This window comes from Littorina saxatilis, linkage group LG16, assembly GCF_037325665.1.
Source record: "Littorina saxatilis isolate snail1 linkage group LG16, US_GU_Lsax_2.0, whole genome shotgun sequence".
Classification (NCBI taxonomy): Eukaryota; Metazoa; Mollusca; class Gastropoda; order Littorinimorpha; family Littorinidae; genus Littorina; species Littorina saxatilis.
Genome location: NC_090260.1, coordinates 39,960,229 through 39,987,857, shown reverse-complemented (window position 1 = coordinate 39,987,857; position 27,629 = coordinate 39,960,229). Strand labels below are relative to the sequence as shown.

Sequence of the window (27,629 nt, the reverse complement as noted above, 5' to 3'; positions counted from 1 at the left end):
TTGTGACAACATGTTGCTCTCCATTGATCTTCCAGACTTCAGGCGTGACAGGAAAAACAACGAGTTTATCACTGGACAATATTGTGTTTGTGTGTTTGATTTTGATGTTTTACGTTTCTTGAAATGACGAACAGTGGCATAATTTAATGCAAGAAGGGAGACTGCGACCTTTTGTAGGTTTTGTAGCTTTTGTAAACCTTCGTGTTTTCTGACAAGAACAGTGACAGTTGAGTTTATTTCCTAAAGCGACTTACCATCGGAACAGTGGTTGTTTGAGCACATTTCAAACTATACCATTACTGTTTCTGGACACGACTTGCAAACTGGTTTAAAAACTTTCCTTTTTGTACACTGGACGGTGTTAATTATCTACAGTGTCGTTACCAAAGTTTGAATGTGCATATTACGTTAATGGTGCTGTGCGTTTTAGTTAGACTGTGACATGCTCAGAACTGTGATTCTACGTTCACTGGTGATCACGTGTCTCCTGTTGGTGCTTAGTTTAGAGTCTGGAACACTGACACTTGAACACGAACTCTGACATACTCAGAATTGTGACATTGCGTCCTTTGATTATTATGTGTCCGTATTGTGTGTGGCTCACCGTAAACCACGCAGGGCTCCCCAGACTGTGGGTCCCCATCGTCCCTGCATTTTACTCGTGCTAGAAGACAAACAACGCACTATAAATTCATGGAGGGGTACAGAGACGCACTAAACACGAAAAGAGCGAGTCCTGGAACTCACTACATGTCCACTATCATGCCAACTCACAGTGCTGTTTTCAGATTAGTCTAACTGATATGGTCATACTCTTTCTCTAGAGGGCTCAGACAACTTCGGTATAACATTGAAATGAGCACTTCAACGAACATGGATCTGTAAGGAATGTGCCTTCCGAAAGCAAGAGTGTGGACCACCACGTCCTCGGAAAGTTGGGGGACCCGCTAGATGGAACTTGTGTGGAAAGCCCTGTTAAGACCCTGAGTTGACACTGAACATCATCTCTGACATACCCAGAATTGTGATTCTACGTTTACTGGTGATTATGTGCACGTCTTGAATGCGGCTTGTGTTAGAGACAGTGAATTGACACTGGAACAACACCTCTGATATGATCACAACTGTGATTGGACATTCACTGATTATTACGTGTACGTCTTGTGTGTGGCTTACCTCAGACGCTGAGTTGACACTGGAAAAATACCTCTGATATGATCAGAATTGTGATTCGACATTCACTGATTATTATGTGTGCGTCTTGTGTGTGGCTTACCTCAGACGCTGAGTTGACACTGGAACAATAAACTCTTCAAAAGCAACAGGTAAGGTGATGTTTTTTATTCAAATTTCAATAACCGAATATCCAAAGAGAGATGCACATCCATGCACACTCACTTCTACTGTTCTAGAAATACCTTTTACATTGAGGTCTCCAGGAACTTGATAATTTCAGTAACGTAATTAATAACATATTATCTGCAACTAGCCAATACTTTAAAGACTCTGCCAAATATCCACTAACAAAGATATTTTAATCCTTAAATCAAGATCATGCATACCTATTTAAAATGTAAAATAATATAAAAAGTACGTAAAAATGTGTGTGTTGTGGCTGTACTTTAATTGTGCGATTGAGAGGATTGTGAACCATACCAGTGTACACACAGGAAAGTAATGACTCCGAGTGTCAACAGGGTTCGCACAGCGTTTTCACTTTGAAATGTAAGGACTTTTTAAGGACCTTTAAGGACTCGCATGAGAAACATTAGGACAACTTTCAACATTGAACTCACTTACAAGCGTTCACGCATTATTAAACAAGAGGCGAAGCCTTCAAGGCTCCCGTAAGAAATCAACAAACAGTAACACAAACTCATCCGTCACACACACACACACACACACACACACACACACACACACACACACACACACACACACACTCACGCACACACACAGTTAAAACTAACGCATCATATCAACTCCATGTATAATTTTCAAAAGAAGGCAAACAGATAAAATGACTGTGTATTTGTTGTTGGTGCAGTTGTCCTTCAATGAGATCTTGTGCAATCCTCACACACACACACACACACACACACACACACACACACACACACACACACACACACACACACACACACACACACACACACACACACACACACACACACAGGCACTGTGTTCATTTGCAAATCTACCATCAGCTTATCTGTCTTTTGCACTGCAGACACTAAGCAATAGGTACCTGCCATGTGGCCACTTTTTCCACTGCTGTCCCATACTTTTCATCAAGACTTGTCACCATGCCGAGTGGATCTAAATTCGGAAGTCTTCATGTGGCTGAGGCATATCTGACATAGCGTCGATCTTGTAGGTTAACCTCCTTTCTGAAACAAATGGCAAAATAGTTATGATGACTACAACCTACACAAATATAAACAGTGTTTTTAAACAGAATAGTCAGGTTATACAAGCCACTTTACCTATGCAGCATGGTAACCCTACAATATGCGAAACATGTCAACTGACTGCAGCAGCCTGGTTCTTAAAATAATTCTGACGGTCAACACAACCAACACACTATTCACATTCCATTTTAAGGAGCAACGGAGGTACTCTCTGAGGGTCTTGTTTAAATGATAACGATCAACTCAGGAGGGAAAAAACAAGAGAGGAAAAAAGAAACCACATCAACCGCAGAAAAATACAGAATCACTGTGACACATGCCATGTACCATTATTTACAAACAAATGCCACAGCTGCAAGCTTTGTCTCAAAATTCTCATTCTACCTTCTGTCCGAAAGAATCTAATCTTACGTTGTACTGCCTTGAAAGAAAATGCCAACAAAGACAAGAAAGCTGTTGCAAGGTAAGCTTACCAAACGTTACATAGCGAATCATGATAGTGCGTAAACAGCAAACAGTACAATCAAAGAGAGAATCGAGTCTGGAATGAAACGCGATACAGATCTAGCATTCAAAAACTGTCTTTCAAGTTCAATGAAGTTGTTGCAAGGTAAGACTTACTAAATTGTACAGACAAAACCATGACAGTGCATGTTTTGAATCTGAGGAAAAAATCGTGATCATTTTGACTTTGAGAACAGATTCATTCCGTTTCCTTATATCTGCATGTTCAAGTAAATGATGGACAGTTTTTTTCGGGCAGAGTAAACTTAACTTGAGACTCTACTGCAAGTCTTGAAATTCACATAAATCGAACCACGAACAATTAAAGACATCCAAACATTACAGGCACTTTAGATCAACTCATTTCACTAGAGGTGACTGCCTAGCACTGTGTTTGACATCCGTGTCTGCTGAAATAAAAAGAAATTAAAACAGTAGGTGACACGTTATCAGAGTGGGAGACACTAGATCTGTCTCTGTACTTACCGGGATACGGCTGCCAGATCGACACTGCGCTTTCGACAGCTCTTCCTCGCGTGGACATTGGAAACACGCTGTGCAGATAAAATTGTAGGAAATCTCCCTTTGGTATCTTCTTTATTTATTTTTCTGGAGCTTAGAAACCGAACAACATGAAGTCGTCTTCCCCGAATCGGCGAATGCAGAAGTGAGAACTGGAGAAGTGAATCTATACCACAATCCTTTGCGCGACCCCTGACCTGGTCTTGACACCTGACCTGGTCTACATGCCACACACGACAGAAACCAGTCAACTGCTTGTACCCCTTCAAAACCCCCCACCACCCGTTTTCTTTGGATACACGCTTTAACTACACACATGCCGACACAATGTTGATCATTGCTTCAATATTTTGAAGATGGTGCTTGAAAAATAACCAGGTGAAATGAGTATTTCGGTGTTTAGTCAAATGTTAAAGTTTCTACCACAGACATACACACGCACACACGCACACACACACACACACACACACACACACACACACACACACACACACACACACACACACACACACACACACGCACAGACAGACAAAGTTACGATCGCATAGGCTACACTTACGTGAGCCAAAAACCTAGTTCAACTTTCATTGTTCTGCTATTGCCGGGACTAGCGGATTGTACATCGGCATTGCAGCATGTAAAAAAAAAGTCACTGCAGGAATGTCAATTTTTTAATTTCCTTTTTTTGGCCTCAAATAATATAACTATATTTATTTATTTATATGGGAGATTTATATAGCGCTTGACGTTCTCTAAGGCTTACATATCAATTTCTGCCGTGTGAGATGGAATTTTTTACACAATATATCACGCATTTACATCGGCCAGTAAATCTGAAGCCATTACGGCGAATATTTACTTTTCACGGTCTATTATTCCAAGTCACACGGGTATTTGGTGGACATTTTTTATCTATGCCTATACAATTTTACCAGGAAAGACCCTTTTGTCAATCGTGGGATCTTTAACGTGCACACCCCAATGTAGTGTACACGAAGGGACCTCGGTTTTTCGTCTCATCCAAAAGACTAGCACTTGAACCCACCACCTGGGCTAGGAAAGGGGGGAGAAAATTGCTTACGCCACGACCCAGGGTCGAACTCGCAACCTCTCGCTTCCGAGGCAAGTGCACTTACCACTCGGCCACCCAGTCCTTAAACTATACACTTAATCACACCCAGAACCAAGAAAAGACACACCAAGTTTGCACTCATCACCTCCAGTCAGTGACAAACAACAAACACAGAGGTGTTCTACTGTTCATGATCGTGCGATCAACATCTACATCTTAGTAGCAATGGCATAATACAGTACAAGAAATATACAAGATAGCAAAAGAAAACGTTTTTTCATTTTGTCAAGTTTTGACTCAATGTTTTAACGTAGAGGGGGAATCGAGACGAGGGTCGTGGTGTGTGTGTGTGTGTGTGTGTGTGTGTGTGTGTGTGTGTGTGTGTGTGTGTGTGTGTGTGTGTGTGTGTGTGTGTGTGTGTGTGTGTGTGTGTGCGTGTGTGTGTGTGTAGAGCGATTCAGAGAAACCTACTGGACCGATCTCCATGAAACTTTTTATGAGAGATCCTGAGTATGGCATCCCCAGACGTGTTTTTCATTTTTTGATAAATGTCTTTGATGACGTCATATTCGTTTTTTTTGTGAAAGTTGAGGCGGCACTGTCACGCTCTCATTTTTCAAACATATTGGTTGAAAGTTTGGTCAAGTAATGTTCGACGAAGCCCGGACTTCGGTATTGTATTTCAACTTGGAGGCTTAAACATTAATTAATTAGTTTGCACATTAAAGTTGCCATTAAATTAAATTGTTCGTAAACCGAATACAATTTTATTGCATCGTATTCTTCATCTTATTCTTAATCTAAAAATATATACATATGTCATGTTTACTCTAAAAATGTAATCACAATTAACGAAAATATGTTAATTAGTACTACGATTAAAATTGATGAAATCAATCCAAAAATGATTTCTGTGTCGATCTATATTCTTCTCAATTTTCTGAGCTTGTTTTTAATCCAAATATAACATATCTAGGTATATGTTTTTGGAATCAAGAACCGACAAGGAATAAGATGACATTGTTTTTAAATCGATTTTGGAAATTTAATTGTAATCTTAATTTTCATATTTGTAATTTTCAGAGTTTGTTTTTAAACCGAATATAACATATTAATATGTGTTTGGAGTAAGAAAATGATGAAGAATAATCTTGAACGAATTACTATTGGATCGTTTTATAAAAAAATAATGGTAATTACAATTTTAAGATTTTTAAAAACAAAACTTATTAATTAATGTGTAAGTCTCCAAGCTGAAATGCAATACCAAAGTCCGGCCTTTGTCAAAGATTTCTAAAATTTCAACAAAGTTGGTTGGGAAACGGACTTTGTTTCTATTATGTAAAGAACAAATAGGGAAAAGGAGAAAGAGAGAGAGAGAGAGAGAGAGAGAGAGAGAGAGAGAGAGAGAGAGAGAGAGAGAGAGAGAGAGAGAGAGAGAGAGAGAGAGAGAGAGAGAGAGAGAGAGAGAGAGAGAGAGAGAGAGAGAGAGAGAGAGAGAGAGAGATGGGTGAGTGGCGGTGGTAAAGCAACATGCTGACAATTATTCGGAAATGTTACGAAAAACCCATCGCGAACTTTCTTTTAAAACCATGTTTTTGCACAAATACTGATTCTGAGCAAAAAGGCGTTATGTATTTTATTGCACTCAGTGAATTCGACGAAATAGTGGAAGTTTCTTCCGCTTTAACTTTTTTCTTCAGTTGAAATGATCATATTGAATACTGCTATACTTGCAGAGCATACTCAATTCACTGGCAATCGACTCAAATTCCTGGTTTTGTCAGGGCGCAACGCCCAGTATGGTCACCAGTTGTCATTTTTCTAAGAAAATCTGGATTACCTTGCTCTTGTTTTATATATTGTTTTCACAAAATCGGCTCGAAAAGTATGTTCCCCATGGAGAAGCATGTCATAGGCTGTAATTGCAACCTTCTATTTTATAATTTCTCAAAAGTTGTGTCAATAAAGCCTTATTTTGCAACCAAGGGTTCCTGGTAGAGCCAAAAGGAGTTTATTCACAAATTAACCATGGTAATTGGAAAAAGCACATAATAACCTTTACTGCTGTATGTAATATGCCAGACTTTTGTATGTTATGAACTTATATACGACTTGTTTGAAATCAGAAGCAAGGTTCTCAATAATGTATAGACAGACTGTAAATACAGTCGTCCATACACAACTGTGCATCAAATAATAAAATATGAAAACAATGCATGGTACGTCAAGAAACCTACTTTGTGTCTTTCCAGTACACGAAAAAGAGAAAATGGAAGGGTTTAATTAAATACAACAACAGAAAGGAAGACTCACATGGAGTCAGTCTCTTTGAAATTAACAAAGATCTTTAATCCTCAAAATTAATTACCGCCGCAACCTCATATTCCTTATCCTTACCAGACATTACGTACATAGACAAATGGAAGTGTGAACTATTTGTTTTTGTTATTGTTTTGCATATATCTGTTTAGTTCTCCATCTTCATACTTTTTTTTAGTAACACGTAGTCCTTGAATTTGTTTTGTTCAGGTGTTACAAGCTTCAACAACACACGCCGGCCGGGAAGGCGGAAGTGTAAGGTAGGTGGACATTTCTTATCGCATGGGTTTCAGACAGCAAGGAGACTCAGGCTTACGCTTCCACAAGTCGTTTGGTCATTTATTATATTTTATTCCTTCACTCCTTCACAAAAAGTTCATTGGGATATAAGTCTGTAATATAGTCTGCAATATAGTCTGCATGTTTTATATCCAAAGATAAACCCTATCTTGTTAGTCTGTCCTGGAATTGCCCTAACGTGCGTTAATTAATTTGTTGCTTCTATACGGCTTAGTCTGATGACACACCTCTGTAAGGCATGTTAACGTGCGGTAAATAGATAATACTAAATGTACATGGCTTGCTGTGTGATACCAGGTTAACACAATACATTAAATGCAAGCTTAAAGGCACAGTGCGCCTCCCGTAAACCATCACAGATACTGTCAGACTTTTACACACATTACAAACACCCTTCCATTTGAACGCTCACCAAACGGGAACATCTTCGGTGCCCTACGTAAAGAGCGAGCAAATTTCAAATAATTAATTTTGCGGATTGTCTCTGTAGACAATCGGACCGTGGTGCGTTTTGGCTATCGCCAGTTCCTCTGAACAGTCAAAAGCCATCGCGAGAGTTCTTGTGAACCACAGCCGTTTGTTTCGTGCATAGTCAGAGGTACATAATAACGTGCTATTGCAGATAAGCTCACAGCGAGTCGCATTCAAATTACTAACTGACGACTGCATTGTGAAAAAGGGAAACTGGATCACACGGGTTTACGATGGTTCAGGGGTAAGATAAACCACGCAAAAATAAATTCTTTGAAAATTGCTCGCTCTTTACGGAGGACACCTAGGATGTTCTCAAGCAGTGAGTGTTTAAATGAAAGGGTGTTTGTACTGTGTGTAAAAGCCTGACAGTATATGTGATGGTTTACGGGAGGCTTACTATGCCTTTAAGCAATGTTTTTGATGTTTGAAAAAAGACACAGACAAGAGCTACGAATATGTCATCATAAGCGGTGCATTATTACTTCTAAGGTCCCTGCCAGATTGTAGTTTGACCCGACTTCATTTGCATGATGTACACACGTGTGAAGATATGGTTAAGTTACTACTTGAGTGGCCTATATCATGTATGTAGGATAAAGCACAGAAGGTCGATTTGAATCATCTTTGTTAATGCGTTCCGTACAGTCAAACAATTAACGGCGATCCGAACATAATCGGTCATTTATGAGGACAAAATCTGACTACATATCAAACAAATTAGGAACGATGATCCTTTGACGACAGTGCTGTTTACAAGAGTTCGATGGGTCGCGAAAGGTAAAGAAACAAAAGGGTAAAATAAGAACCACTTCGCTTCACTGATTAATGTGACACTTCCATTACAACCTGTGTACTTGCCTTCCAGCGTTAGACAAGGCAAAGAACAATGGCTTACCGCCAGAAAATGTGAAGTATTCCCAAGTCATCCAAGTCCTTGATTTCATTTACTATTTAGGAACATTGTCACGCACACATGCACAAAACACGCACGCAGTCTGTCATCCACGACTCAAAACAATCTTACTCTTTCGACTACAACACACAAGGTGACACGAACAGTAGATTAAGGACGTTTCTTACAAAAAAATCAATTATACATAACATAAATACACATACCACTCATTCTTACGATAACTTTTTACAACGATAACAACAAGATCAAACAGTAATAAAGTCAATATCAACAACGAATAATTATTTTCCTTTTAACGCATCTTTCACACCTCTCACTTTCGCTCAGTTCACAATGACGTTATAGTTCCTGCACTTTTAGCTGTTAGGACGGCTTAGGCTAATGTTACCGTGAATGCGTATCCGAAATCGTCCATGAACTTGGGTTAACGAGGCCATAGTGCGAAGCGACAGGAGCCATCGGTGACGTCAAGTCCTTGCCAGGGCCCGTATGCATGAACTAGAAGTAAGAAACACTGGCAGTAGAGGCCTCTTTTCGAAGTGGGAACTCCCGAAGTCAACTTTCTAACTGTTCATAATGCATGAACAGACTTGAACGTCAAAGTAGTGACAGCGAGAGTATTAAGGTCAAGGTCGGGGAAATTGGGGGAATCCCTACTAATACGCATGCGCACGTTTCTATCACCATGGCAGTCAACGAAAATGGCAAGGCACGTGTGCCGCTCAAAAAGAAAGTTGACACGGAGGGGCGTTCTGCACCTTTTCCAGATGGTGAAATTGCTGTACTCTTGACAGAAGTGTTTTACGAAAGAACGGTTATTCTGTCCAAATTTCAGAACAGTTAATTAGAAAAAAACACAGTAAACACCAAGTTTACAGAACAGTCTAACTGTTAAACATAAAGACGCTGTCTGGTCCAAAATTGCCAAAGAAGTGTCGCTCTCTCTCTCTCTCTCTCTCTCTCTCTCTCTCTCTCTCTCTCTCTCTCTCTCTCTCTCTCTCTCTCTCTCTTACGACACATGCACACACAGACAAACGTACACTCATGCACATACTGACACTATGACACAAGTGACACTGACGGCACACATAAACACACACACACACACCACACACTGCACACACACACACACACGCGCGCTCGCGCGCACACGTACATATACACACACACACGCACCCATACACGCACGCACACAGTCACAAACAAATAACCACACTCACTCTCTCTCACTTTCTCTCATTCTCTCTCAATCTACACTCATACACACACTGAAACTATGATGACACAAGTGATACGTCACACACACACACACACACACACACACACACACACACACACACACACACACACACACACACACACACACACACACACACACACACACACACATACTCACCGTAGTGACACACATATACACACGCGCGTACAGTTGAAAGTCAAGACATGATATGATTTTTTCAAAGCATAGGAAGGTTTCTTTTGCAAATGAATAAAATTAACACAGAGGCAAAACCCGGTTTTTGCAGCCGGAATGCAATTGCGGAGGCTTAAAAAGGAAAAGATTAATAATAAAAAAAATATATAGCTCCCGGCGGAACTTGAACCCGGAGCGAATGAACGAGAGTCCGGAACCGTTACCACTGCACTATGTTACTCGTGTAGAATAGAGGCATGATGAAAAAAGGCATTCTGAGTTATTCAGTCGTGCTGGTTTGAAAGCCGAATGACTCGAGCACGTTTTTTTTCGGTCAGTAACTGATCGAACTGTCGCTTTTGAGTCACTCTGTTGCATTTCACCTAAATTAAACAAGAATGTCACAGTCCGTGTCCATGGTGCAAGGTAGGAGACCGTCTCATTGTAGCCAAGTTACGACAGTTGCTCGATTGACGCATTTCACGTCTTCGATATTGTGTCTGAGATCATTTCCCAATGAGCTGCCTTTAAAAACGGAATGTCCTGCAATTGTAGTATGCGCTGGGGGTTTCTTTTGGATGGGTAAGGACCCTTGAGATGCGATATCGTCGTATAATTATGTCAAGCGAGAGGCCCTTGACATTGGAAGTGGGAACTTCGAAAGCAAAGTTGCCAGCTACTCGGTATGCACGAGCTAAATTGAACGCCGAAGTAGTGGCTTCGAGAGTTCTGAGGTCAAGGTCGAGAAAATTGGGGGAATCCCAATTAGTGCGCATGCGTTTGTAAACGGTAGGCTTGGTGACCAGAAGAAACAAATCTCATCGCGAGTTCGTAAATGGGCAAACGTTGATCGCGCTGTAGCTTTTACTATAATTGTTGTTTTTAACTGGTTGAACGAAAGCTGTGATGATTGTCCTTAAATAGAATGACTGTCTATAATAATGATTTCGTTGACCAGAATGTTGGGGACAATAAAAAAAGGTTGTTTATGTGGTAGCGAAGTCGGTTAACTTAAAACTTTTTTTGTAGTGTTTTTTTAATGATTGTGTATCGGTAAAACTGCTGGATAAAAATAGTTTGGTCAGAGCGAATGTTTGTGTTACTGGTAAATTTAAAAAGGCAGAACTCCATTTTGGGGGAATCAAGATATAAGGTGTTGTGAAAAGAAGATAAGTTCAACGAATTTCATATTATTTGAGAAAATGTGTGTCCGAATTTTTAAAACAGAAAAATTGTTGTACTTAGGTGTTTGTAAATTACGTTTGTCCTCGTTAATTGTGAAGAGGATGTATGTTTATATAAAGTTCAAAGTCAAGATTGGATTTTTGTAGCCTACGTGCGTGTGTGCATGTGTAATAGACATAATACATAGAACACTTTATTATCTCAATTACGATAAACTCGGGTGTGGTGAATCACAATAAACAGCATAAAACGTAAGAACATGAATAAAATATCAAGGCGCAAATATAGTCAGCTCATCATAGTGTGGGGAGTGGGTACACACACACACACACACACACACACACACACACACACACACACACACACACCGTCGAACACACACATAACGTCGAACACACACACACACACACACACACACACACACCGTCGAACTCACACACACCGTCGAACACACACACACCGTCGAACACACACACACCGTCGAACACACACATAACATCGAAAACACACACACACACACACACACACACACACACACACAAACACACACACACACAAACACACACACACAAACACACACACACACACAAACACACACACACACACACACACACGGCACGCGCGAACACGCAAACAAACGTATGAAGGAACAGACGCACAATTATACCCGCACGTACGCACACACAGGCAGACAGGCACTGGCACAAATACATACACATACACACACACACACACACACACACACACACACGCACACACACACACACACACACACACAGATAAAACAATGACAAAAAAAATAGCAGAAACTTACACTTAAACACTCGAACACACACACACACACACACACACACACACACACACACACACGCACACACACGCACACGCACACAAACACACGCACGCACGCACACAAATACACACACACACACACACACACACACTCACACATGCACACAACGACGCCCATTTTCATAGAAACACAGTAACCCCCTCGTATAAGCGGGAATGAAAGAGTGGTGGCCAATGACCCAGATCAACAAACAAAAGTCAAAGCTGGCAACTCAGGTTTGTATTCAGGGAAATTTGCACGAAATGCATGCAGAACTTGAGATACGACTTTTCGCTCTATTTTCTCTCTTTTGGAGCGTCAGCTCGGTTTGACATGAAAAACTGAAGAAAAGCCCTGCCTTTTTGCACTGAGAAACTGTGGAAGTAGCGTGTTTACTACTGGGTCTGGCTGTAGTACATTTACCCTCATTTACTTCCTCGTTAGCTTCCAAAGTAAACTCTTTTTTCGTCCCATGCATGCGAAAGTGAGGATGTACTTCCGATGTCACTCAAAACTTTAGAAGTAGTCGCAAAATACCCTGAGTTACTTCCTCGCTTTGCTTCGAGGTAAATCCTTTTTCCGGCCCATGCATACGCAAGTGAGGCAAGTACTTCCGATGTCACTCAAAACTTCGGGAGTTGTCGCGAACTTCCCCCATAAGCATACGGGCCCAGGCGAGCAGTGCCGTCGTCAAAAGTGGAGCAGGCAGACATCTCTTCAGTAGTAGGCCATTTTAAAGCCTCCGCATGGTGAAAAACAACCTGGAATGGTGAACGCAAGACTTAGTTCACGGTAACAGTAACATCGCCCACCCGTCCTTATAATTTAACAACCAAGTGCAGGATTACATGGACATAACTCTTTACTCTCACTCTCATGCATCTCGAACACACATACCAACGGACTTATACATTTCATTCTGCTAAGTATGAAGTCCAACGAATAATACCAAATTCATTCTATAAACAAAACTGTCAACCACTCTCCTTTCAACCAAAACACGTTCATCCAATAATATACCAAACCATTTTCCAAAACGAACTCACAAATTCATACCGTTCAAGTACAAAGTTAAAACACACACGTGCACACTGTACATTCCGCCATCTTGGACTGACCGGTTTTCCTAAGTCAATGAACAAATCTAAGCCTGAGAATAATTTAACTGTAACCCACACATAATATTTAATGATTGCATACCACATCCTGGTTGCATTGAAGTAGCCATAACAATATCCCCTGCCATTGATAACAGGTTTCCGGCGTCTGCTCTATGTAAACAGACCCTACGTTCAACGAATAACGGATTCGCTTGGAACGCAAGCTTTCTTTCCTCGGCTAAAGGCAAAGAACGAATGAATAACAAGAGGCGAAGCCTTCAAGGCTCACGTAAGAAATAGACAAACAGTAACACAAACTCAATCACTCCGTCACACATACACACACACACACACACACACAGTAAGCATTGGTGACACTGTGCAAGAAAGCGAAACACTAGATCTAGATATGTCTGTCTGCATGTAGCCTACTTACAGGGACACGACTAAGAGTAATACCTAATATTCTGGACTCGCAACGAAATATACAAACAAATGACAATGAACAACGTTTCGACCTAATGGTCTTCAACAGGTTAAAAAAAAATGAAAACAACAATACAAATATCAAAACGACTTATCAGAGAAGATGATGTCCTCCAAGCGCAAAAGAAGGGGGAAGGGAGATAAATCAAAAAGAAAAATGAGCAATGAAAAATGAAACCAAAACGAAACAAATCAGAATAATAACGCTTGAAGGGCCTGAAGTTGAAAGAGAGAGAGAGAGAACAAGAACAAGAACAAGAACAATTCTTTATTTTACGAGGGTAATAGAGTAAGCAGTGATCTGCTTTTTTACATCTGGCCCTCGCCCTAAAGAGGGACTAGTCTAAAATTGCTAAAGAATAAGCAAGTAAAGAAAACAAACTACTGCTACATGATTATAATAGAAATGAAAGTAAGAACATATCATCAATTTACATACAATACATTGCTTAAATGAAAAATGTAAGTTCATTTGACATGAGTTAAGAATTATAGAGTAGATTGCACTGACGCAACAACGTTGTAAGTGCCATGCCCATTGACATACACTGCATTTGAAAGAATCAGTGTATATAAAAATAATAATACATTGTTAAAAAGCACCGGTTGTTGGTTTTAACAACCATTCTAGCGACAACAGATGTTTATTTATACTTCATGAGATAAGACGTATATCTGGTCTTAAAAACGTTTGTGCTGCTAGTTTGCCGTAGGATTGTCGGAAGAGTGTTCCAGAGACTGCTACCTGAATAGACTAAACTAGATTTGAATAGGTCAATCCTAGGCAGAGGCATGTTCAGTCTCATCAATTGGCGTGAAGTTTTTAACGTGAATTTGGAAAATATGGTTTGAGGTACACATCCATGAATAATTTTATGCATAAGGGTACCTTTATTATAACTTAGCCTTGCCTTCAGAGGAAGAATGCCTAAGTTCATGTAGTCTAACTCAGATAGGGTTGTTTTCTTTAATAAGACTACTTTAAGCGCTCGTTTATGTAATCTAATTAGTGGTTTGAATGAATTTTCACTTGCCGAGTCCCACAAGGTAGACGCGTAGTCAATAACAGACTGAATATGAGCATTAAAGAATAATTTCCTGGCTTCCAAATTCAGAAAGTGCTTGATTCTAGATAATAGATAGACCTTCTTGGACACTTGTTTAGACAGTTGTTCGATGTGGTGTGACCAAGACAGGTTGTTATCAATGGTCACTCCCAAAACTTTATGATGGTCGACTTTTTCAACAAGTTTATTATTAACCGTTAGATCGTGAAATATTGAGGTTATGTTCTGGCGTTTTTGCCTAGTTGTTATTATCATGCTTTTTGTTTTTTGGGGGTTAAGGGACATGTGATTTAGCTCAGTCCATTCACGCAACTGGTTTAAACTTTCTTGCAGTGTTTCTGATAAACGACTTAAATTTGTGTTACTAGAATGTATGGTTGTGTCATCTGCAAAAAGTTCACATAAATTCTCAATGTGAAGGGGAAGGTCATTTATGTATATAGAGAAGAGGAGAGGGCCTAAAACTGACCCTTGTGGTACGCCATATCGTACATCCTGCATACTTGATGCTGAGGCGTTTGCGTATACAGCCTGTTTCCTGTCAATAAGAAAAGAAGTTATAAGTTCAACAGAATCAATCCCGAGTCCATACAATGTGAGTTTCCTCAGTAACAACTTGTGATCAATTACATCAAAAGCTTTGGCAAAATCGACAAAAACAGCTCCACAAAATTCATTATCGTTGATCTTTTCCAACCACTGATCAACAAGAGAGACTAAGGCAGTGTGACAGGAGTGATGAGCTCTAAATCCAGACTGGTTAGGGTGAAATAATTGATTGAGGTCAAAGTGCGATAATAGGTGTTTGTTTATATGTCGTTCCAGTGGTTTTGATAATACTGACAGTATAGAAATCGGCCTGTAATTTGAGGGGTCTTTCTTTTCGCCAGATTTAAACAGAGGAATGGTTTTAGCCTGCTTGAGGGCTATTGGAAAATAGTTTTTTTCTAAACAGAGATTATAAATGTAAGTGAGGGTGTCAGAAATTACAGGGGCTGATAACTTTAGAATCCTTCCATCAAGCCCGTCTATTCCCCGGGTACCCGTTTGCTTTAAATGAGCGAGTGCGTGAAATACTTCAGGCACCGTAAGCGGAGGAATATTTAACTGAGATGAAATTTGTTTTGATTTACAGAAGTCTTCCAAAACTTCCAATTTATTTAAGGTTGTTTTATCATTTATAACAACCTTTTCAGCTATTTTGGAAAAATGTGTGTTTAAATCATCAGGTGATATGTCCTTTAGGCAACTTGAAGTAGAGAGAGAGAGAGAGAGAGAGAGAGAGAGAGAGAGAGAGAGAGAGAGAGACAGAGAGAGAGAGAGAGAGAGATAGAAAGAGAGAGACAGAGAGAGATAGAGAGAGAGAGAGAGAGACAGAGAGAGAGAGAGAGAGAGAGAGAGAGAGAGAGAGAGAGAGAGTCAACAATACCTGCGACACGACTGCCAACTAGTCTCGGCCCGCTCAAAGTAACAATGACCGAGACTTTCAGTAATTCCTTCGCGTGACGTCTAACCCTCTTACGCCATAATGTGACGTCTTCAAATGACGAAATGTTAAAGTTTCTACCACAGACATACACACGCACGCAGATGTATACGTGCGTGTGACGACTTCAAATGACGAAATGTTAAAGTTTCTATAACACACGCACGCACGCACGCACGCACGCACGCACGCACGCACAGACAGAAAAAAGTTAGCATCGCATAGCCATAGGCTACACTTACGTGAGCCAAAAAGGAGTATCTACAAGCTCAAATTTAACTCTGAGTTCACCTTACAAAATACAAGTAAAACACACGTGAAATATCTGAGCACGAGCTCCACGAGACACCAGCAGTTAACCAGCGTCTACCTGTGACAGGTGAAATAGAGGAACACAGGCGCTCCATAACAATACCTTTAACACCACAGCATACAAGTATACTGATATTAAAGCCGCTTGTGACAAACATTAACAGACAGTAGATAAGACCAACCTAAGACAAGGTAACTCTTGCGGGAAACCGGAATTCCCCAAAATAGGGAGAGACAGTTTACGCTTTCACCTCGTGCAGTTATGAACATGTCTTTTGCTCTATTTCTTTTGGCGTTAGATAATGACCTGCACTGTGTTTATTGCAATATTCGTGTCCCCTGTTTTTAGCAAACACTGTTTTCGTGTTGCACCACCCATGCTTTAAAAAAACATGCTTTAAATTACAAAACGAACATAATTTCTCTTTACTTCAATGAATTACAACTTTAAAAACATTGTTCTATATAGTTCAGACTAAAACAAATGATTGTATGAAGATTTCCAAAAGATCAGTTGGTTATACCTAAAAATGGTTTTCAGCAAATTCAATCATTTTTGTCAGATCATAAGCGGAAAACAGGACAACTTGGGGGAAAGTGCATCCACGACTTTTCCACTCATGATACAACTGAGCATTAAGCTTTAAGAGTACACAACAATGTATCTACACACGGGCCATATTTTTCACATGACATTTATTTGTACACGTTTTAAAACGTATGCGTGGTACCTTTTGACCTGTTGTGTGTAAGCCTTGATGCAGTCTCCTTGTTGTGTGAAAACCTGGCGCTTACACGCACACATTCGTGAATTGTAAAACATGGCAAATGCTGCTTTTTATGTTTATTTCTAGTTGCACCTCAGTAATTGTTTTGGTGGTGTTGATGGTTCTGTGTTGTGTTTTGTCATTGTGTGAGCTTCAGTTGTCTGTTTGTCGTTGCCTTGGTTTGTCTTTGTTGCTCGCCTCTTGAACAATGAAAGTTTACTCAAACACAAAAAGAAAGTGCACATCTTTTTCAAGCAATGCCGTGGATGTTTCTTCAACTATGACATTATGTCCTTCTTATTCAAATAGATTTACTACAGCCTGCACACTAATTCATTCGCCATGCTACAAAGGCTGCTCAGCAATTCTGTTCTCAAATGTACAACTTGTCATCAAGTCTGCGGAACAAATACAAGCAGTAGCAGATGGCAATTTTATCTTAAATATACGCAGTCTGCGAGGTAAATTCAAAAATATTTGTATACCGTACTTTCTAAATCAAAACGTGAAGAAGACAATAGGAATTCTACTTGCTAAAATGTCCATGCACTAGCTGAGGGAGGGGGGGAGTGGTGGTAGGGAGTATCATGAAGTTGGCCTGCACTAGCTGAGGGAGGGGTTGGGAGTGTCTTGGAGCTTGAGGAGGGGCGGGGAAGTGATGGTTGGGAGTACATGTATCATGAAGTTGGCCTGTACTAGCTGAGGGAGGGGCGGGGAAATGGTGGTTGGGTGTATCTTGAAGTTGGCCTGCAGTAGCTGAGGGGGGGGGGGGGGGGGCGGGGAAGTGATGGTTCGGAGTCCGTGTATCATGAAGTTAGCCTGCATTAGCAGTGGGAGGGGCGGGGAGTGGTGGTTGGGAGTATTATGAAGTAGGCCTGTACTAGCTGAGGGAGAGGCGGGGAGTGGTGGTTGGGAGTATTATGAAGTAGGCCTGTACTAGCTGAGGGAGAGGCGGGGAGTGGTGGTTGGGAGTATTATGAAGTAGGCCTGTACTAGCTGAGGGAGAGGCGGGGAGTGGTGGTTGGGAGTATTATGAAGTAGGCCTGTACTAGCTGAGGGAGGGGCGGGGAGTGGTGGTTGGGAGTATTATGAAGTAGGCCTGTACTAGCTGAGGAAGAGGCGGGGAGTGGTGGTTAGGAGTATTATGAAGTAGGCCTGTACTAGCTGAGGGAGAGGCGGGGAGTGGTGGTTGGGAGTATTATGAAGTAGGCCTGTACTAGCTGAGGGAAAGGCGGGGAGTGGTGGTTGGAAGTATTATGAAGTAGGCCTGTACTAGCTGAGGGAGAGGCGGGGAGTGGTGGTTGGGAGTATTATGAAGTAGGCCTGTACTAGCTGAGGGAGAGGCGGGGAGTGGTGGTTGGGAGTATTATGAAGTAGGCCTGTACTAGCTGAGGGAGGGGCGGGGAGTGGTGGTTGGGAGTATTATGAAGTAGGCCTGTACTAGCTGAGGGAGAGGCGGGGAGTGGTGGTTGGGAGTATTATGAAGTAGGCCTGTACAAGCTGAGGGAGAGGCGGGGAAGTGGTGGTTAAGAGTATCATGAAGTTGGCCTGCACTAGGTGAGGGAGAGGCGGGGAGTGGTGGTTGGGAGTATTATGAAGTAGGCCTGTACTAGCTGAGGGAGAGGCGGGGAGTGGTGGTTGGGAGTATTATGAAGTAGGCCCGTACTAGCTGAGGGAGAGGCGGGGAGTGGTGGTTGGGAGTATTATGAAGTAGGCCTGTACTAGCTCAGGGAGAGGCGGGGAAGTGGTGGTTAAGAGTATCATGAAGTTGGCCTGCACTAGGTGAGGGAGAGGCGGGGAGTGGTGGTTGGGAGTATTATGAAGTAGGCCTGTACTAGCTGAGGGAGAGGCGGGGAGTGGTGGTTGGGAGTATTATGAAGTAGGCCTGTACTAGCTGAGGGAGAGGCGGGGAGTGGTGGTTGGGAGTATTATGAAGTAGGCCTGTACTAGCTGAGGGAGAGGCGGGGAGTGGTGGTTGGGAGTATTATGAAGTAGGCCTGTACTAGCTGAGGGAGAGACGGGGAGTGGTGGTTGGGAGTATTATGAAGTAGGCCTGTACTAGCTGAGGGAGAGGCGGGGAGTGGTGGTTGGGAGTATTATGAAGTAGGCCTGTACTAGCTGAGGGAGAGGCGGGGAAGTGGTGGTTGGGAGTATTATGAAGTAGGCCTGTACTAGCTGAGGGAGAGGCAGGGAAGTGGTGGTTGGAAGTATTATGAAGTAGGCCTGTACTAGCTGAGGGAGAGGCGGGGAAGTGGTGGTTGGGAGTATTATGAAGTAGGCCAGTACTAGCTGAGGGAGAGGCGGGGAAGTGGTGGTTGGGAGTATTATGAAGTAGGCCTGTACTAGCTGAGGGAGAGGCGATCGAGGAAGTGGTGGTTGGGAGTATTATGAAGTAGGCCTGTACTAGCTGAGGGAGAGGCAGGAAAGTGGTGGTTGGGAGTATTATGAAGTAGGCCTGTACTAGCTGAGGGAGAGGCGGGAAAGTGGTGGTTGGGAGTATTATGAAGTAGGCCTGTACTAGCTGAGGGAGAGGCGGGAAAGTGGTGGTTGGGAGTATTATGAAGTAGGCCTGTACTAGCTGAGGGAGAGGCGGGAAAGTGGTGGTTGGGAGTATTATGAAGTAGGCCTGTACTAGCTGAGGGAGAGGCGGGGAAGTGGTGGTTGGGAGTATTATGAAGTAGGCCTGTACTAGCTGATGGAGAGGCGGAGAAGTGGTGGTTGGGAGTATCATGAAGTTACCCTGCACTGGCTGAGGCAAGGGCGGGGAGTGGTGGTTGGGTGTATCATGAAGTTGGCCTGCACTAGCTGAGGGAGAGGCGGGGAAGTGGTGGTTAAGAGTATCATGAAGTTGGCCTGCAGTAGCTGAGGGAGGGGCGGGGGAGTGGTGGTTAAGAGTATCATGAAGGTGGCCTGTACTAGCTGAGGGTGGGGCGGGGGAGTGGTGGTTAAGAGTATCATGACGTTGGCCTGTACTAGCTGAGGGTGGGGCGGGGGAGTGGTGGTTAAGAGTATCATGAAGTAGGCCTGCACTAGCTGAGGGAGGGGCGGGGGAGTGGTGGTTAAGAGTATCATGACGTTGGCCTGTACTAGGTGAGGGAGAGGCGGGGGAGTGGTGGTTGGGTGTATCATGAAGTAGGCCTGTACTAGCTGAGGGAGAGGCGGGGAAGTGGTGGTTAAGAGTATCATGAAGTTGGCCTGCACTAGCTGAGGGAGGGGCGGGGAAGTGGTGGTTAAGAGTATCATGACGTTGGCCTGTACTAGCTGAGGGAAGGGCGGGGAAGTGGTGGTTTGGCGTACAGTCGAACCTGTCTATAAATACCACCCAAGGGAAGGACCAAAAGTGCTCCACGCACTGATAAGTTATATGATCTGAAGACAGAATAACAGTAATATGCAAAGAAGCTTCAATAAATTTAAAAAAATCATATATTGCTTGGATGTGCACTTTCTTTTACCTTTGACCACAGTCGTTGCTGAAGAGACTATCTGTCTTTCTGTCTGTCTGTCAGTCTGTCGGTTAGTCTGTCTTTTTGTCTGTCTGTCTGTCTAATGCTATCTCTCTCTCCCTCTCTTCGTTTTTCTACCTCTCTCTCTCTCTGTCTCCGCGTGTGTGTGTGTGTGTGTGTGTTTTTGTGCGGGTGTGTGTGTGTTTGTTTGTGTGTGTGTGTTTGTGCATGTTAGTATGTGTGTGTGTGTGTGTGAGTGTGTTTGTGCATGTTAGTGTGTGTATGTGTGTGCATGTGTGTGTGTGTTTGTGTGTTTGTGTGTGTGTGACTGTGTGTGTGTGTGTGTGTGTAGGTACATGCACATACAAGTTCAAGCCAGTTGTCATGTCCAAAGCATGGGAGAGGAAAAAGACGGGCCAGTGGAAAATGCCTACGCTGGTAAACTATTGCTTCAAGTCGCACTTTTGCAACAGAAATGATTTCAGTCATAATACGCTTCGAAATAGTGTTATGTTGTCTTTCTTGACATTGTCAGTCACGTGACTTGTCATTCCTATACTCCTGCACAGTAGTGGCAGTTTCAGTGCCAGTTGCCAGTCAATTTTCTCAAAATGACCTTGTTGTTGTGACATTTTCATTTTCAATAAGAGGAATATAGTCTCAACACATTGTAGAGAATGTAATTTTGTCCGTGCTTTTATAATACTACCTTTTTTTCCGAGAACTGTGCTAACATTTTAGCGTTCTAATGTATTTTGGCTTATTGCGCTAAAGGGAATACGGCTTACTTGTATACACAATTTATACTATGAGCAAGGCAGATGTATCAGGACTTAAAAATAAAGTTTTATGTTTACATTTTGCCAGAGATGCTGATGTAATTTGCTTCTTACTGGTGACACCCCTACTGGAGGACGATATTTTGATTTAGATCATAAATGCAAACTGAAAGGTCCGGCATTATATGTGGTGGTCTTGCTGACAATATAACAGAAAACGCATCGGGAACTAGCTTTTAGATCCTTGGTTTTGCACAAATACTGATTCTGAAGCTTAAAGTGGACGAGAAAAAAAGGCACTTTGTATGCACTCGCACACAGTAAAGTTGTCGAAATAGTGGAGTTTTCTTCCGTTTTGAGCTTTTTATTCCAGTTAAGATTATGATCTTTCATACTGCAACACTTGCGGAACATACTAAATCCACTGGCAAACGACTCAATTTCCTTGTTTTGTCAGGGCGCAACGCACAGTATAGTCATCCGTGGTCATATTTCGTTGAAAATCTGGGTCACTTTGCTCTTGTTTTGTTTTTGGCGCGCATGTTTTCACAAAATCGGATAAAAAAAAGTATACATTCCCACGGAGAACGATGGCTTAAGCCGTCATTGTAACCTTTTATTTTGTAATTGCTCCATTTGAAGTTGTTAAAAATCACAGGTTTGTTTCAGTAAGCCTTATGTTGCAACCAAGGGCAGTAAGTGTCGTCGAGTAAAGCCAAAGGAATATGATTCACAAGTCGAGTAAAGCCAAAGGAATATGATTCACAAGTCGAGTAAAGCCAAAGGAATATGATTCACAAGTCGAGTAAAGCCAAAGGAATATGATTCACAAGTCAAACATGGTCTACAGATAGAGCACCTAATAAACTTTACGTTGATGGTATGTGCATCAATTTAACATTGGAATTTCATTCTTGAAGCTATGTGACGTCAGAGTCCGACAAAAACTTATATTTATGGGGCTAGTGGAGACAACAAAAGAGAGCATGTTTGTGTGCGTTCAATCGCAGAAAAAGAAAATACATTCTGACTAGAATCAATCGATACATAATTGTTATATGTATTTTTTTTTTTTACCAAAATAGGACATTTAATTGACACAGATATCGACAGGCATTGTTCACCTCGGCCGCTGGTGCTGTCTCCGAGGAAAACTGACTGCCTCAGTCTGTGTAAAATATGATATTTTTTGTCAATAATACAAATAACGTATGATAATATGCCGTGACTTTTGTGTGCAAGGAACATATATATCAATCAATCAATCAATGAGGCTTATATGGCGCATATTCCGTGGGTACAGTTCTAGGCGCTCTGCAGTGATGCCGTGTGAGATGAAATTTTATACGGCCAGTAATTGCAGCCATTTCGGCGCATATTTACCTTTCACGGCCTATTATTCCAAGTCACACGGGTATAGGTAGACAATTATTAACTGTGCCTAAGCAATTTTGCCAGGAAAGACCCTTTTGTCAATCGTGGGATCTTTAACGTGCACACCCAATGCAGTGTACACGGGGGGGAGTTCGGACACCGAAGAGAGTCTGCACACAAAGTTGACTCTGAAATAAATTTCCGCCGAACCTGGGATCGAACTCACGCTGACAGCGGCCAACTGAATACAAATCCAGCGCGCTACCAACTGAGCTATATCCCCGCCCCGTTTGAAATCAGAGGCAACATTCTCAAGATTTTATTAACAGCCTGTATCGAAGTTCAAGAGGTGAGCCAAATCTGAATTTTCGCAGATGATTTAAACAGTACATTTTTGTCGGGTCGATGTTGAGGGTATCCTCATTTGTGCGGCGGTCACGTGACATATGTGAATGGAATCTTGGTCCAAAAAGTGTGTCATATAGACAAGTTAAATGTATTTAATGGCATAGAAAGTTCGTATGAAATGACACCAGCATAAATGTTAAAGTTGCGGTTCAAATCATGTTGCAATAATGTTTGGCTCAGGTTATATATCTAGCCTTTGATAAACACACAAAGTAGACCGGAGACGGGAACTTGTGTGTATGCACTCATAACTAAACGTTTTGGTCCAAACTGTTAGTTAAAAATTAACTTCGGCATTTTTCAAAAACAAATTAGGCATATTATGATACGAATACACCCTTTACATAGATCGAGAGCTGTATTGGATTTCCTAGGAATCAATAGTTTTTATTGATGCCATAACATTTCAAACTGTTTGAAACATTCTGATTTTGTAAATGTGAACATAAGCTGCTTATACCCCGAGAACCTAGCAGTCGCAGCGTACACTTTTACGCAACGCTATAATATAGCCCGTACAGGTTTTGATAGGATGGTCACAACTTGATAGGAACGGAGAGAATATTGCTTACAATATAATTCTTATGCATGATTTGCAGCTGGGCTTGATTTCTATCAAATAAACTTTAACATAAGGATACGGCAGGCTACTCGGGTTCAAGGTGCTGCTTGTTTCATCAGTGTCAAGGTCAGAGTTCTGTGCGTCGGCTGTGATTGTATTCTTTGTTGTGACGTAAATTGAATTGCCGAGGTGTAGGTAGGGGAAGGGCCCCAAATATGGATAGGCTCTAATCATGGACCACATCCTGTTCTGACAAACTAACCGTGCTAGAGCACTCAAAACAATCAATTATTTCCTCTTTTCTTTTAATACGTTTCTTTAGTTTCTTGTTGTGCTTCAAAAAGTGATATCATCGAACCGAAACAAAGTAATCTCATGCATATTTGAATTAGTCTGACCACTCTTAATTATTCTGAATTCTATTTTTGCTAATTAGCTCTAATTAGGCGTAACTGTTAACGTAAGAGAGAACAACTACCAAGCACAAAATGAAACTTATTCGCAAGAAAACAAGCTAGTTATCAGCATGAAACAAAAAGTGGTCCATATTCTGAGCCCTTCCCCTACTACCTAACAGAGCTTTTACATATACCTGAAATATACGTGGGTAAGAAAGTAATCCTCGCCTTTCTCTCTCTACTCATCTCGGTCTCGAATAGCAGCTAGCATCTGCTGAAAGGACATTAAAACCCAAAAAACAAACTCTACTCATCTCTCTCACTTTCCAGTTCTCTGATTGAGATGTTGTATATAACACAAACTCTCCTCATCGAAAGCGGGACAAATGACTGATACAGGAAGACACTGGCTTGAACTGTGTGCGAGTGTACAGTACAATGACATACACGAACAAATCTGGCCACCAGCCATGCACCACTTGACTATAACTACCAAAACACATGCACGTAGAGTGAAAGTGATGAAGAAACCCAGCAAAGGTAAGTTTAGATTCACAACACGCAGCTTTGCTGAGCCCAGTGTCGACCACCAGTGTCAGAGGTAAGTGCAACTTTCAGGCAGAATGATTGTGCTTCATCTTGAACATTAACCTGAAAGCACATAATCAAACAAGTAAACTGGATAATCTTAAGTTCCAAAACAATAAATGTTTGTTTCCAATGACCTGGCTAAAAACAGAGGTCGGTACGGTACGGTAGGTCGGCCATTTTGGGGATTAAAGGTCGGTTTTTACATTCAGTCAACGTTTGAGTAAATGTTTTAAAATAGACTTGGAATCGGACTGAGAATATGTTGATCACGTTTTGCATGTGACCTCTGTCAGGAACTATCCCCAAAACTGGTGTTCCCCATTATTTAGATTTATGTTTTGATGACGACATATCCAGTTTATCACAAAAGTTGGGAACGCACAAAGATGATCTTATTTTTAAATGAAATCGATTAAAACTGTGCATGTTTGTAATTGGGAAAAAAATTGAATGATATGAGGAAAAATATAGTTTATCAAAGAATCAGAAACGTTGAATCTTTTAGTGTTGCATGGTCTTATAAAATCGTTGCATCAACATTCGTATTCACACATCAATTAAAACACGGTCCTAACTTCTCGCGTATTGCCTAGGAAAAAATCATTGACGACTTTGTCTAATATGTTGGAGTTTATACGTAATGGTGTTTCAAAAAGCGAAACATTGAAAAAAGAACCTTGTTTACTTGATGATCTAGACTTCAATTAAACATGTTCAGAAAAAGTGAGTGCTGTTTGCTGACTAGTTCCTCGCGACATACAACCATGGCATAACCACGCATTCAAGTGTAAGCATATTCAACGCATACGTCAATGACGGGAAATTATACAACACTGAACAATGAGGAGAAAAGGACATTTTAGAATAAAATATACAACATAGCAACAAAATAAACTTTGACAAAACACATTCTGAGAATATTTCTTCCGGCTGTCAGGTTCGTTGATTATACACTGACTTAGTGCATTTAATAATACTAGCTGCTTCAACAAAGAACGCTGCTATGTTAAAAACATAAGTGCTTTCAGTATGAAACTAAGCATGTTTGCAATTTACGTTGATGTTTGAAGTGAAGCACAATTATTCTGCACAATATTTTTAGATGCTGATTAAAACAATGATCCCCTTAAATATGTATGTATATATAATAATTAGCAAACCCTTTGAAGTCCCTGTGGATTGTTCTAGTCTAACCTGGAATGTTTACATTTTTCATTTTAAAAAATTTATTTATTGAATTGCGCCTTTGTTTGTTCATGTTTTGATTACTAAATGTTTTAACATAGAGGGGGAATCGAGACGAGGATCGTGGTGTATGTGTGTGTGTGTGTGTGTGTGTGGGTGGGTGTGTGTGTGTGTGTGTGTGTGTGTGTGTGTGTGTGTGTGTGTGTCTGTCTGTCTGTCTGTGTGTGCGTGTGTGTGTGTGTATAGAGCGATACAGAGTAAACTACTGGACCTATCTTTATGAAATGTTACATGAGAGTTCCCGGGAATAATATCCCCAGACGGTTTTTTTCATTTTTTCGATAAATGTTTTTGATGACGTCATATCCGGTTTTTTTGTAAAAGTTAAGGCAGCACTGTCACACTCTAATTTTTCAATGAAATTGATTGAAATTTTGGCCAAGCAATCTTCGACAAAGGCCGGACTTTGTTATTGCATTTCAGCATGGAGGCCTAAAAAATATTAAATGACTTTGGTCATTAAAAATCTGAAAATTGTAATTAATTTTCTTTTTCATAAAACGATCCAAAATTACGTTTATCTTATTTTTCATCATTTTCTGATTCCAAAAACTTATCAATATGGTATATTTGGATTAAAAACAAGCTCTGAAAATTAAAAATATAAAAATTATGATTAAAATAAAATTTCCGAAATCGATTTAAAAACAATTTCATCTTATTTCTTGTCGGTTCCTGATTCCAAAAACATATAGATATGATATGTTTGGATTAAAACCACGCTCAGAAAGTTAAAACGAAGCGTACAGAAAAACGTGCTATGCAGCACGTAGGCTACAGCGCAACCACTTCCGCGCTAAACAGGCTCGTTAATTTCACTGCCTTTTGCACGAGCGGCGGACTACAGTCATTTTGAAAAAAAATGCAGTGCGTTCAGATTCATTCTGTGAGTTCCACAGCTTGACTAAATGTAGTAATTTCGCCTTACGCGACTTGTTTGATGGTAAGACTGATCGAATTGCAAAACGGGTACTTTGATAACTTTGATAAGTACCCGTTTTGCAATTCGAATACTCCTGGATTATTTCATTACAAAAGAAAAACATTCCCCTCCTTTTGTCCTGTCACATTCGGACAAATGTTTCCATGGTGTATTGAATGTCTTGTTCTTTTTTGCAGCTATATCGATATCATTCATGTCTCGTAATATCAAATTGTTTATTCAATTTCCAGCAATTGTATGTTTTGGATTGTTTTGTTTTTGTTCTTGTTCTTGTTCTTGTTCTCGGTATTGTTGGTGCTTTCGTGTTTGCCTGCTTGATTTTCAGCTGAACTTGAGAAGCATTTGATATTTCGGAGTTGAAAGTCTCCAACTGTGACTCTTGTAATTTCGTATAATGACTAAGTATTATTTTTTTTTTTGTGTGTGCGTATAAGTGTGTGTGTGGGTGTTTGTGTTAGTGTGTGTGCGCGCGCGCGCGCGTGTGTGTGTTTGTGTGTGTTTGTGTGTGTGTGTGTGTGTGTGTGTGTGTGTGTGTTCTCTTATTCGCCCTTGGTTAGGCGAGTGCGTGCAAGTATTGACCATGACGTTGCATGACAAAACACAGGAATTGTAAAATAAATTAATTAACTAACTATTTATATCAGCCTCACCCCCACAGTGAATCACAGGCAGGTCGAGTGTCTGGATCTGATGTACCGACCAGCAGGACAATCGAC

General features: G+C 41.1%; 1 long non-coding RNA gene across 1 annotated transcript; it reads left to right on the top strand.

Moving 5' to 3' along the window:
* Nucleotides 1–138: 138 nt before the first annotated feature.
* On the top strand, nt 139–27,629 carry LOC138950108 (uncharacterized). The gene is made up of 3 exons (XR_011450503.1): nt 139–1,325; nt 7,042–7,091; nt 27,558–27,629. It is a non-coding gene; the product is annotated as an uncharacterized lncRNA (long non-coding RNA).